The sequence below is a fragment of the Otolemur garnettii genome, unplaced genomic scaffold, assembly GCF_000181295.1.
Source record: "Otolemur garnettii isolate 467f Iridium unplaced genomic scaffold, OtoGar3 scaffold00119, whole genome shotgun sequence".
NCBI classification, from domain to species: Eukaryota; Metazoa; Chordata; class Mammalia; order Primates; family Galagidae; genus Otolemur; species Otolemur garnettii.
This window is the reverse complement of record NW_003852514.1, coordinates 1,772,702-1,786,952: the sequence shown is the minus strand read 5'-3', so window position 1 is coordinate 1,786,952 and position 14,251 is coordinate 1,772,702. Positions and strand designations below refer to the sequence as shown.

At 38.2% G+C, this 14,251-nt stretch overlaps 1 protein-coding gene, 1 non-coding gene and 1 pseudogene across 4 annotated transcripts in view; 1 reads left to right on the top strand and 2 right to left on the bottom strand.

Moving 5' to 3' along the window:
* Positions 1-14,251, bottom strand: part of SUGCT (succinyl-CoA:glutarate-CoA transferase) — a 771,296-nt gene that overhangs the window by 604,142 nt on the left and 152,903 nt on the right. The gene's annotated exons all lie outside the window — the stretch shown is intronic.
* LOC105887774 overlaps positions 1-14,251 on the top strand; it is a 39,212-nt pseudogene that overhangs the window by 17,150 nt on the left and 7,811 nt on the right. The window lies entirely within an intron of this gene.
* On the bottom strand, positions 13,915-14,017 carry LOC111727712. Its single transcript, XR_002775195.1, has one exon. It is a non-coding gene; the product is annotated as a U6 spliceosomal RNA (small nuclear RNA).

The following is a 14,251-nucleotide window of genomic DNA, read 5'->3' as shown; positions in this document are numbered from 1 at the left end:
TAGTGAGACTCTGTCTCAAAAAAAAATAAAAAATAAGTAAATAAATATGCAGGATGGAAGAGGACAAGAAGGGAAGTACAAGTAAAGGGATTCAGTTTGAAAAATGTCATCTCTCAGTGAAGTCTTCCCTAACTCACTCAGATGGTCATTTTCCCTTCAGATCTCTGTGAATAAGGATGTCAGCTTCAGGAGACAAAGGGTTTGTCTCATTTGTTTGCCACTCTTTCCCCAGCAATAGGAACTACCTGAGACCTACTGTAGGCTCTCAATAGCTATTAGTTAAACTTGAAAATAAATGAAAAATAATATAATTTTGCTCTAATTTGAGAGGAGAGTCTTAATGAGGAAAACATTTTTCAAAAACAAAAGAGAAAAATTAAGAACAACCCCCACAGAAAAGTACAATAGAAAGCACTTTCAGAAAATGAGACAGTCAGGCTGAAATTTGCCCCTTTCTCCCTCTAAACTCTGGCTTGAACCATGGGAGTTACACAGAACAAATCTACTTCTTTTGCCATAAATCACATCAACAAACATAGTAGCTAAGTTAGAAGACAATGTCATGACCTGAGGCTCCATAATCAGTGTGTGAAAAGCAACAGAGGTGGCTTAAGGAACAACAAGCAAATCTTCAAGGATTAAGAAGACCTCATTGGACTAAAAGTGAGGGCATAATGATGCTACTGACTCATGGATAGGTAAAGAGATGAAATAGCAAGTCTTCCCTTAAGTCAGAAACAACATTGGATGAGCAGGGGGGGTCAGTAACTAAGAGACCAATGGAGCACAAGGCACTTCAAAGGCTAGGAAGTTGAATAAAGGCTACATCACACAAGAGCTCTGTAGATTTTCTTTCATCATTTCATGGAGCCCAAGATGCCGTTTCTTCTGCAGAAAAGTTGTGATTCATTTTTGGAAGAGCTTCCTAAACTTTGTTCAGTATACTAGTTCAAGGTATCTTCTCCAAATCTCTATCTGCCACATTTTCCTTAAGTGGTGGTTACCTCTGCCTTTCTTTCTTGGTACCCTATTGTTTGTTTCTTCAACACTATTCAGTAATATGTTATCCACTTCAAAAAGGGCTGGGGAGAGCAGGCCCAACATTGTAGAGGCACAGAATATAGTACATCTGAGTGTTCTTTAGATTGTTCACCTTCCTCTCAAGGATATTGGGCAGTTTGCATAGGTCTTTGTAATGTGAGGAGAGTGTGAAAAGAGAACATACAAAGAGGGCTTCAGTTTTTAGCCTGGACCCTAAAAGGAATTCTAGTTTACTTATATAAAATGGAATCTTGCTGAAGAATAATGCTGTGTTTGAAAGGAGGGTTGTTGGGGGGCAGATGGGTGTGTGGATTAAGGCTATGGGTGGGATGTCCGGGGGGGAGACCATGGAGGTTTCAATGCAGCTAGTGGAGCTCTGGATGGTAACAAAAGGTAGCTATGGACAGTTGGTGGTCATCCACACAGAGGCCTGTAGTAGGCAAGATCTAAGATGGCCACTAAGATGTCCATCCTCTGGCATACATACCCCAGATGATGGGCCATGGGCTCAAAGCTGTAGGAACTGTATTCTTCCAACAACCTGAATGAACTTGAAGAGATCTCTGAGTCCCAAGTAAGGGAACCTGTGGCCTCAGGGTCACATGTAGCACTCCAGGTGCCCAAGTGCAGCCCTTTGACTGAATCCAAACTTTACAGAACAAATCTCTTTATTAAAAGATTAAAAGAATTTGTTCTGTAAAATTTGGATTCAGTCAAAAGGCCACACTTGAAGATCCAGAAGGTCACATATGGCCCCAAGGCTACAGGTTCTTCAGCCTCTCTCATTGAGAAAATAACTTTTTGTCATTTTAAGGCACATTTATGCTACATTTCCAGAAATGCGTTATGCAGCAATGGAAAACTAATACATGGATGAGGCCATTGAGAAGATGACTAAACTGGGTCATCAGAGGGAAAGCAGAAGATAAGAGCAATCCACGAAGGTCAACCAAGGAAAGGACAAAAAAGAACAGGCCATAAAGGTAAGAAGAATATCAGAAAAGTGTGGTGTCTAGAGGTCAAAGGAGGAGAGTGTTAGAAGGAATAGTGTTGAATGTCTACCGAAGAGTCAAGTGAGACAAGGAGAATGAGAGTGAGAATCTAGGATTCAACCAGAAGAAATTAGCCTTTAAAGGCAGTATCTGTAGAGGGCTTGGAGTGAACATCATAGTACAAAGAGTTAAGAAAAGAATTAGTAGGTAGAAAGCAAAAACCTCAAATACAACAAATACAAATGACACACTAAGTTTGGCAATGAAAGGAGGAAAGAAATAGAGCAATAGCTGGAATCCATACCCAAATCACCAAAAGTGGTGTCTAATAAATGTTGTTCACACTGTTACCCTTTCCAGGGCTACACCAAAAGTCTTCCTTACAGCTAAAGGAATGAATCTTTCTTAATGGAATTTCTAGCATTTTCTCAAGGGCATAGCAGAAAGATTTTGTAATCTGGGTATTTTCTTAGAACTGTAAAGTAACAGAACTATATAAACCAACCCTACCTGTAACAACAGGTCATAAACCAAGCCTCAGTGTGAGAACAAAGTAACTTCACTTACACGCTCTGCCTACATCTGATCATTCTGATTAGCTAAAAATATAGGAATGTAAAGGTGAATCTTATGATGATGTCTATGATCTACCTCACAGTTGGCACAGTCCTCTGGCTACCTTGCATTGCACTGCTCTCCTGAGCTTCTATGGAATAGTTCCCAAAATAACAAGGAGACTGACTGGACTACAGTATATGATTAAGTTCTTTAGCAATGACTCTTCTGAAACAGACCTCATGAGATTCTAGGCAAGGCAAGAAGCCAGGTATGGATTAGGACAAGAAATCATGATGTCAGTGACCAAATGATTCAGCAGGTAAAATATGTGTTATGTCATTACACTTCAAACAAAAAATCATGTAAGGAATAGGTACATAACACCGGGGACCGCTGTGTTAATTAATGAAAACAAACTCAGTGATAGAAAAAACATCTCTAAGAATATAAGAGAGAGAAAATACATTTTATATTCTTAGATAGTAATCTTGCTTTATTTGAAAGCAAAAATCTTATATCTATATTTCATTTTTTTCTTTTAGCAAATATTTATTGGCTGACTGTTTTGTTCAGGCAGTGTACTAGATGATTAGAAGACACACATTAAATACTCTAAAACCCAGGGACACAAAGAATTTAGGGGCAGCAATCTGATTGGAAGTAGACATAGAAGACTTATCTCAAAGTTGAGTTTGCCTGACAAATATGTTGTTTTCACACCTCTTTGTCTCCTCCCACAACTTACACAAAATGCTTTGTATAAATATAACTGCCATTTTATGGCCAACTTTATGAATTTAGGAGTCACTTCACCAGAACAGAAATGATGAGAATATACCACTACATATACAAACACTTGCTCAGTCTCTCCTCTGTTCTTACTAATATATCTCATCAGAAAATAAAATCAAGGAAACTGATTTCAGAAACACCCTAACTTACATCACAGTTAGAATTCATCAATGACAGACCACATGGCACAGGCAGGATGGCTTTTAAGAACTATACTACAAATTATAGTCATGCTTGGGCTTTCAACATCTCCTCTAAGAGACCTCAAAGGTACACCAACACAATCAGCTTTTGATGACACACTGTATCACATATCCATATTCTCATATGTCCCTAATTCAGCACATTTGCATAAACTCTGCATTCTAAGATATCCACAAATACGTTTTTGTATGCTTGAAGGCTGTAATATGATGAAACCCTTAAGGAGCCACTTTGCTTTGTTGTGTCAATTCTCATATTCATCAGACAATGATCATTATCTTAGTAGCCATATCCTTCACTCACTCCTTAACCACAAGGGGGGGGGGGGGCTAGACAGTTCCAAAGAAGGCATAGTTTTTTTAATCTTTTTTGCATCCTTACCAGTTAGGTGGGAAGAAATTTAGAACCTAAGTCAACAGACCTGAGACTCAGTCTTGGCTTAGCCTTCCCTATGACCACCCCCATAGCAAATTCTGGCACCACAGGTCAAGTTTGCAAAATATCACTAACCTCCTCACAGCCTTGTTAGTGTGACTGTAGAAAAACATTGTAAAAAGAACATTGGAAATACACAAAAGAATAATGAAAAAATATAATTTTTTTATTGGACACCAATCAAGGTTTAATATTGAATTGCCACTTCTTTAAAAGGGTTGGGATTTGATGGACATTGGATTATAGTTTTTACATTGATGTTAAAGGTGAAAATATAATCAAAACAATAAGATGGCTTACACAATGAATAATTTTAAAAACATTATCCAAGGAATACAGACCAAACAGCTTACTTAGGGCTTTACTATACAACAATTTAATAATTTCAGTGAATTAGACTGGGGTTTTCCATCTTCCACTGATTAACAATCCATTAAGGGGGAACAAGTCCCACAGCTGGTAAAGCAGGTTCTTTGTTAGTCCGCATTAAAAAATCCCAAGTATATTGACTGTTTTTATTAATCAAAGAATAATTTCTGAACTACTGATTTTTTACTTTTCACAAATATTAAATACACATTAAAATGCTGTTAATTCAGAAAAATATGAGTGGACCCATTTATTAAACATCTGCCTTTAGTTTGTCTATCAAGTAGCAAAATGGTTTTCTAATAGAGTTCTAAGATGTGTATTGTCAGTTTACCCTCAGAGACTGCGAATTGGACGCTCATAGTGTGATGTAGTTCATTTGTTTGGCCTACATAATATTTCAGCATTTTAAAGATTTTATTTAGAAATTAGATTTCTTGCTCAAAAACTGCAAATCTGGCAACACTGGGCTAGTGGTGTGATGAAACTGGCTGTTCTTGCTCAGAAGAATTGTTAATATTGTTTCCAAATATGTTCAATGACAATTATAGTAGAGGCTTGAAATTGGCTGTGTGAAATTATTTACATTAATTAGAATTGGAAAATGCTATACTTTACAACTTTTTTCTACTAAAACAAATTGTTAAGCATTTTTCAGCACACCACTGCACTGAGAGCACAATCTCGCACAGCAGGAATTGGCTGGCATGAGTAATGACCATCCACTTTATTATCTGTCACTATTCCCTATTGTTTTGCAGCTAATTCAGTTGATTCGTTTTAATTACCTGCCTAGCATATTTAAGCATTTGATTATCCCACTTTTGGTTTACAGTCATACTCTATTCCAAACAACTCTTAGATGATAACATAGGGGAAAAATATCAAGCCACAATGTTTGCTTGAAAATCAAAAACAAAACAAAGTTTTTAAAAGACCAGGCTTAAATTCAACACTATTAGACAAACTAAAATGTCATCTTTAGATTCCTTTTTGATCCCTATCTAATCATTGTTTTATTTAAGCACAAATAAGATTATAACATAGATTCCAAATCATAAAATGAGAAGTCAGCAAAAAAAATTTCTTTAAATATAAAGTGATTTGATTATATACCTAAGAAGTAAAATAGAAAAAACTGGAAATTTTTGTTTCTAGAAAAAAGAAAATCCTCATTACTTCTTAAAACTATGAAGACTTCTTGGTTTGTCTAAAAACCCTACATGGATATTTGATGGAAACCTTGAAAACCTGAGCAAAGAAAAAAAATTCTTTCACAACAAAAACCTTTGATTAAATGACTATCAATAAGAATGTCTGAACATGAAACCAGATATGATAATGGTCAGGAAAATTGCCTTTCATGTTACATTAAGTGGATTCATATACAGACGACTGCTGCATATCCTGTTTTAATACATAGGTCTATGTTTCCAAAGACAATAATGCTTTTATATATCATTCCCTTCCCTGGGGGCATGAACATCATAGTCCTACCAGCTAGAAGAAAAGCATTTTCCAGAAACCACTTCCAAGGTCCTAAGAACAAATATAAAAGACCAAACTGAAGAAAAAAGATAGACCAATGGAAGTTTCTAAAACCATTCCCAGCAGTGGGTTTATCCTAGCAATAACACTTCGACCTTAAAGAAGGAGCAATGTGAGCACATATCAGAAGTCTATACCCCAGAGCACTACTTTCATAAATCTATCTACCTTCCTCTACCTCTTAAATTTATTTTCAGTCTCAAGCCTACTTTAGCATGGTGACTGATATTTTCTTTTTTTTAGGATGCTCAAAAATAACAAGTATATGAGCCAGGTACAGTGGCTCACACCTGTAATCATAGCCCTCTAGGAGGCTGAGAAGGGTGGACTGCCTGAGCTTAGGAATTCGAGACCAGCCTGAGAAAAAATAAGACCCTGTCTCTAAAGAAAAAATAGCTGGGCATTGTGATGGGCTCTTGTAGTCCCAGCTACTCGGGTGGCTGAGGCAAGAGAATCAGCTGAGCCCAAGAGTTTGAGTTGCTATGAGCTGTGACACCACAATACTCTACAGCTGACAAAGTGAGACTGTGTCTTAAATAAAAAATAAAATAGTTTCAATTCTACCCTAGCCCCCAAATTACAATAAGATCAATTTTACTGTGGCAAGAAAACAAATACATTAAATAAACAAAAAAGAAAGGAAGGGAGGGAGGGAGTCATGATAAGGAAAGGAAAAGAAAGAAAATGAAGGATATAAATGTGTTTTGAGGTACTATCAGAGAAAGGGGCTATATTTCAGAAAGAGGAAAATAATTGTCATGTGTCCTCTTAGATTATTCTTAATGTAAATTTCGGGCAGGAGTAAAGTCCAAATACTGTTGTTATTAATCATCTTCAAAAAAAAATTTGCCTCTGAGTTTTGACATTCTTCCATGAACACAGGACATGATCGAGAGTGTAAGGGAAAGGTCGGGAAATGAACCAAAGTCAAGAGGAATTTGTTAATAGAATCAAAAACAAAAGAAGACAAAAAAGAAGACAGCAGTTTTACCTGTATTTAGAGGTATCTCCTGGCTGTACTATATGTCGAGCTTTCTTTCTATGTATTGATCTTCACAAATTTAATGCTAAGAGCCTGGATATCAGTTACCTCAAGATCTCTTTTGGGAAAGAGATCGAGGTGAGCCGAGCACTTGCCCTCAAAATTCTCAGGTCTGTACCACCACTGAGTAGCAAAGAGGTATTGCCTGAATTTTCAAGTTATCTTACTTCTTTGCCTGGCTCAAGCATCAGCCAGAATCCAAAGACTTCACACAGACAGTAATTATTTTCATTAAATTTTGGTTGAAACATTTTAACATACAAATTACCTTGATTAAAAAAAAAAAGCAGTAACAAAGTAAGACTCTGACTTTATAACATTTATTTTCTAAATAATTTCAAAACTTCAGAAAAAATAAAGGCTGGGCAGCACCTATGGCTCAAAGGAATAGGCACCGGCCCCATATGCCAGAGGTGTGGGGTTCAAACCCAGCCCTGGCCCAAAATGGCAAAAATAAATAAATAAATAAATAATAAAGGCTTTGGGTAAAATTGAGTTTCTGCTGTAACCACCAGGCTCTTAAAGCAGGACATTCAGGGTTAAGACATGTAGTAACAAGGTGAAAAAGTGTGGAAGAGGAGTTAAAGGAAAGGGAACAAGAAGGACGAGCTAAGGCAATGATATTATAATAATACGAACACTTTATTTAGTGCTTACTATGTAATGAGCACTACTATAAGCACTCTACATATATTAATGCACTGTATCCTCAGCAATCCTAAGAGGCAAACACTATTATTGTTGCCACTTAACGAATGAAGAAACTATAGTTACACAGCCATTTCATGACTTACCTGAGGGGCACAGCTACTTAGTATCATACTGAGGATTTAAATCTAGGTAGTTTGGCTCCAGAGTCCATGTTCCTAACCATTACCCTTGAGGCCTATAAAGGAAAGTTACCAAACGGAAAGTAGTTTATCAATAAGTTGGAAATTAATTAGAACACACACACACTCACACACACACTCACACACACACAGAGTGAGGTTTTACCTTATACAGTTTTTTTACCCATCTCATATTTAGATTAAAATATTCTCCTACTAATAAACACAATAAAAAATTTAATATGTACTTGGCAACAAGTAACAAGTGCAATTAGAACACTAAAAGCCTTCTCCAGAAATATGGGAGCTCAGTATTTTAACCACCATAGAGATTCCATTTCCAGCACAGCCCATGAGCATACAGTGCCCTCCAGTGATACTGTAGGTGAAGTACGAGTGCATCCTCTGCTGCAAGAGAATGGAATGTTACCTTACTCGTTTCTATAACTAATTCAGAATTTTCACATAAAAAAGGAAACTTTTCATTAGTAATAACCTATCTTTTATTTTACTATAACCTGTGCCAAATTACCTTCTTCCATTTAAATTTACCACCCTCTATTTCTTAATGAAATCCACTAATTCAGGCAAGACTAATCCAAACAATTAACTTAAGGGCTAAGAGGAGTTGCTGATAATTTAATAGAGTATTGCATTTTCCTCAAGAAATCATTCAAACTATTTCTTAACAGCATTTCAGTCACCCACTGAGGACATATTTCCACCACATAGGGTACACAGTGCTTGTTAATATGCCCTTTCAGTTAGTGGATTTGGGAGAGTTCAGAAGCAGTGATGATTAGGGCTGAATCAGCAAAGTAAATCATAGGAAGTTCACCCTTCAGCAGCACCTGTACTACGAACCCTCCAAAAAATAAACAAATGCAGCAATTAAGCACATGGTGGAGGAGAGACACAGAGGTGTAGGGAGGACAGCTGGGAAAGTGTCAAACTATGTACGATTTATCTGTGCACCTAAACAGATGTGCAATTACTTTTTTAAAATTCTCATACAGAGGATGTTTACATTACAACTTAACTGAATTCTAAAGTTTAGTTTTTATGCAAAGCCATAATATTATGGCTGATTATACCACTAAGAGAAAATCAGTACATATGTCTCTGGAAAGAATTCAAGAAAAAATTCATTAGTGAGTTCTTTTAATAGGACTTTTTTCAAAAATATTTACCAGACTTTTAATAATAGTTACCACAAAGGGGTGAAATTACAAAAAAAAAAAAACTTTTACTTAGTAAATTATACATTGATATCGTTTTGGCATTTTTTTTCCTAATAAGAATCTCTTTTGTTAAATATATATAGAAAAGTAACTGTGGAAACAACCTATACAAAAGATATTAAGTCACCATCCATTTTAGTAGCTGTGTAGTATTCCATGCTATACATATCTTACAGTTTGTTAATCCATTCCTACCCTCAATGAGTCCCCAACAATTAAAAAAAAAGATATAGAAAAGTGTATGTGCTCCACACTATCACAGTCATTATGAAGAAACACTGAAGGTGAAAACTTTGTCTCTATTTTCTTCTTTTTAAGTTTGATTTTAGTGTTGCCTTTATTCTACACAGAGATTCTGTAAGGGTTTCCAAGACTTTTTAATGCTTCAAGAACCAGCAAGACGATTCTCAATGATACAGATGTTGGGAAAGCATAGAAGTCCCAGGAATTCTCTTTTAATTTCTCTATGATAACAATTTTGTCTTTCCCAAGTGTCTCTATTTTCTATATGTCCCTTACACATTTGTGCAACTAATATTTGCACATATACTACTAAAACACTGCTTTTGCTTAAATTTACAAATTCTCTTCACCACAGAACTACTTAAGAATCTAATCATTTTGCAGAGTATATTTTCCAATTAACAGCTAAGATAACTTTTAAATTCTTTTCCTTTATGTATTTATTTTTAGAGACAGAGTCTCACTTTATTGCCCATGGCATCACAGCTCACAGCAACCTCCAATTCCTGGGCTTAGGCAATCCTCTTACGTCAGCCTCCCAAGTGGCTGGGACTACAGGTGCCCACCATAACACCTGGCTATTTTTTTTGTTGTAGTTTGGCTGGGGCCAGGTTAGAACCTGCCACCCTTGGAATATGGGGCTGGAACCCTAACCATTGAGCCACAGGTCCTGCCCTCTTTTCCTTTTTAAGATGCCATGATTGAGGCCAGGCTTGGTGGCTCATGCCTGTAATCCTAGCCCTCTGGGAGGCCAAGGCAGGTGGATTGCCTGAGCTCACGGGTTCAAGACCAGACTGAGGAAGAGCAAGACCCCCATCTTTAAAAATAGCAGGGCATTGTGGCTGGCACCTAGTCCCAACTAGTTAGGAGGCTAAGGCAAGATAATCACTTGAGCCCAAGAGTTTGAAGTTGCTGTGAGCTATGATGCCAAGGCACTTTACTAGGGGTAACAAAGTGAGACTCTGTCTCAAAAAATAGGAGTGAATATGATTTAAAAGAACAATGTGTAAATTCTGGTCACTAATATGTGACCAATGGAGTATGACTTACAGTTCATATCTAAGGCCCCTGGAATGTCCTTCTCTGCACCTGTGTCCCTTCAAGTCAAGGGTCTAGGATGGCACTGTAGAGTGAGTGGCTGACTTTCCATTAATCCATATACTTGTTGCCTGAAGTTGTGTTCAAAGTATTACATAGTCATAAAGCCTTAAGGTTCTTTCTAAACCCATCTGTTCATTTGCATTCTTTATCCAGCAAAAGGTCCAATGGTAACTTGTAGGTAGACCAAAGATGTAAAGAATAGTAATGACAATAATAAAATCCACAGGCAGGCCAAGAAAATTGCTACAAATATAACTTCAGGCTTTCTTAAAAATCATTTTGGAAAAACTTGAATGCCATTTAATTTTAAGAGTATAAAGATAACACTGGTGGAACTGTCCAAGAAGCCTCTATGTGTAAGGGACATACCTTGAAGGTTTCCTCTAAGACATACTTTCTTTTAAACTAAAACACACAGATCTACTACATCAGACTCACGTGGGGTGCTTCCTCAAAATGCAGATTCCTGAATCCTACCTCAGACCTGAACTTGAGTGTGAGGACCAGGAATCTGTGACTTTATACATCGTAAGATTGTGAATCAGTATGCAGAACAGCAGTTCTAAAACTTTGCTGTATATTAGAATCATGTGGGGAGCTTTTAGAACCCTCACTACAAAAGCCACACTTATACCAATTAAATAAGAATCTCTGGGGGTGGAAAACAGGCAGGAAAAGTCTTAGAAACTTCCAAGTGATTCCAATGTGCAGCCAAATGTGAGCACTGGTGTTATAAAAGTTCAAGGTGCCATCTTACAGACTAAATTCAATCCTCCTGAGTGGCAAAGCACACTTAACTTACAGTCACAGTGGCAACTTTAAGACCTAACAAGCTACCACAAAAATATTAAGTAGGATCTAAAAACAAAAAAAAAAACTCATGACCAAATATGACCACATAAAAAAAAAAAAAAAAAAAAAACGGAAAAAGAACTTTTCAACAGTTTTAAACAAACAAAAAGGAAGCATGTTAAGTTTAGCCTCCACTGCTCCACTGACAGAAAATGTATGCTCTGAATTATTAGTCTGAACTTACATTCTAAATCAGTTTCATTAAATAATATGATAAAGTGATCAATACATATTTTTTTCATGCTGCTACAAATCAATTTGCAACACTTTGGGGATAGTTAGAAGATGCCGAAGGAGAATGCATAACAGAAAAAGGAAGTTTTAGATTGAGTGAACTGCTAACTCAAGGGCTTCTGTGGTTAAAAGATTGACAGATGCACTTGGTTTTCCTTCAGTGGCTTATAAGATAGAACATTATTAAACTTGAGACAACATATCTGAATATATTGGACCAAAAACTACAGCCACAGCCTCAAACTGGGCCTATACACTGAGCAAAAGGCAAAAGGCAAATGTATTCATTTTACTATGGTGGCCTGGCTTGAGTTCAAGAAAATCAAAGATGTGAAAGAATTACAGAGCTATTTGGTGGGAAGGAAGTCATCATTTCATAAACGACTCAATGATTTACATGACTTCAAATCATGCTTTATGTTTCTGCAGCCTCCTTTAAAGAAAACCTCAGAATGTATCCAAAATATCATCTATCTCACAAATGTGGTGATTCAGTTTCAGGAAGAATTGACTGAAGTTAAAAAACAAATAGTCCCACCAAGAAGACAAAGTGTTCCTGAAACTTTTTATAGATAAATACATAGACTCTGGACCTACCTTGAAATTTCTTACAATTGTCTCTCAACAATGTTTAACTGTCCTGTCCCTATGAAATTCCATTTAAAATATACAATTGCTGAAATTTAAAAAAATACTTCAATCAGTGAAGTAAAGCATGCATCAGAAGAGATAAAGACCCTCATTTGTACACCACAGAATTCTTTAATATTAACAAAACTAGGAGGCAAGATGGCTGACTAGAGCCAGCTTTCCACAGAGGCTCCCATCCAGAAGGAGAGTTAAAGGACAGAAGTTTAGTAAGTAAGCTGATGGTTTGGAGCTGAGACAAGAGACAAAGTTGAAGAATGCCTGCACATCAACCCTGCTGAGGCTAGCTACAACCCCAAGGATACAAACAAAGGTACAAAACCCATTGCCAAGCAGACGAGAGTCCCCTCCCCCATGGGAACAGCTTGCAGTATACTTTCTACAAACAAGTGAGCAAAGTTCAAATGTCCCCCCATTTCATCCCATGAGAGACACCCTCTAAAAACCAGACCTCCTTCCCCTATTAGGGTGCCATGGCACTCTCCTGCCAGGCATAAAACTGTATATATTCTCCACCTGCAATTCTGAACTCCCAGTACTCCCCTCCACTCTCGCCCCAAGATCTGAAAGCCTGTCCCCCATGGAGTCCAGATTCTTGGGCATTTTCCCAAGAGGTGTGGGCAGGGTGAGGGGTGTTGCAGGTCTATGCTGATTCTGTGGCACAGGGATGGAGAAAATAGTGGACTGAAAGAACCATAGGGAAAGGGAGAGGCAGTGCCCACCAGCACAGAGCAGCAGCGGCAGCAACAGGAACAATAGAGCTCACATCCCTGGGGATATTTGGGGGGGGGGGTTGTTTGTTTGTTTGTTTTATTAAATCATAGCAGTGTACATTAATACTATCATGGGGTAGTCTGGGGATATTTTGGACACTCCCTGTCTCCCTGGGCAACCAGAGAAAACCGGACATCTTCTCCGGTGGCAGATACTTGCAGAATATATCTGGGACAGTAACGCAGATCCCATAAGCAAAGGGTATGCTTGAGGCAGTACCAGCCTAGGCAAATGGCCGTAGGCTGGAGAATTAAAGACGACTGCGCATACTCCTAGGGCAGGGCAGCAGGGTGCTGTTTAATGAGCCTAAGAAACATCTGGCCCTCAGGGGATCATAGCTGAGACAAAGGCAGGCAGAAAACCAAAAGCTGAGTGTAAACTCTAACCACACCCACCCCAACACAAACAGCAGGAGAAACAGAAACACCAGCACTGGGCAGCAGCACAGACTGGGGCTGAATCACAGTTTCTATGAATGCAAACAGTGCCTGGTCTGCAGGGGAACATAGCCAGGACAGAATCACAAATTCTGAGCAAATATAAGTGTCAGCAACATCAATGAGAGGCAGGGCTGGAACTAAGTGAACCGCCCCAGCTTCCATTAATCACCTGAGGTTGTCAGGCCCCAGCTTCTCCTGCCAGATGGTGGCATAGTGCGGAAGCCTGGCCAAGGAGACATAAAATGTCTCTGTGACTCAGGCAGGCTCAAACCCCTGGAGAATCTGCTCATTAGAGGGAACAGAGTCATAGCACTGCAGGGTTACTAGTGTAAGGTGGGGAAGGAGGCATCAATGTTCCCAGACTAATTCATTTGTTTGGGGGGGGCCTTTGGACTCCACCAGAATGAGTCATTCTCAAGCTGCCAGCAGACCCCCGCTATATAGTTGCCAGAGACCTTTTGAACTCCCTCACTTGAGATGGGGTGTTGACTGGGACAACTGATTTGATACTACAGTTTATTAATCAATTCATGAGTTGATGGCCACTTGGTGGATTCCATATCTTGGAGATAAAATATGGAACACAACACGAATTTGTGTGTCATCCTTACATAGGGACCATGCTAATCTTCTCTCTATTATTCCAATTTTAGTATATGTGCTGCCAAAGCAAGACCCTGGCTTATAATATTTTTAGTTTATGATGGGTTTACTGGGAAGTCACCCCACTGTAAGTTGAGAAGCATTTGTAATTGTAAATTTGTGTAGATGGACATACAATGTATAAAGTTGTAATTTGTATGACAATAACAGCAAAAAGATGGAAAGGGGCTCGGCGCCTATAGCTCAACCGGCTAAGGCGCCAGCCACGTACACCTAAGGTGGCGGGTTCGAATCCCCAGCCCGG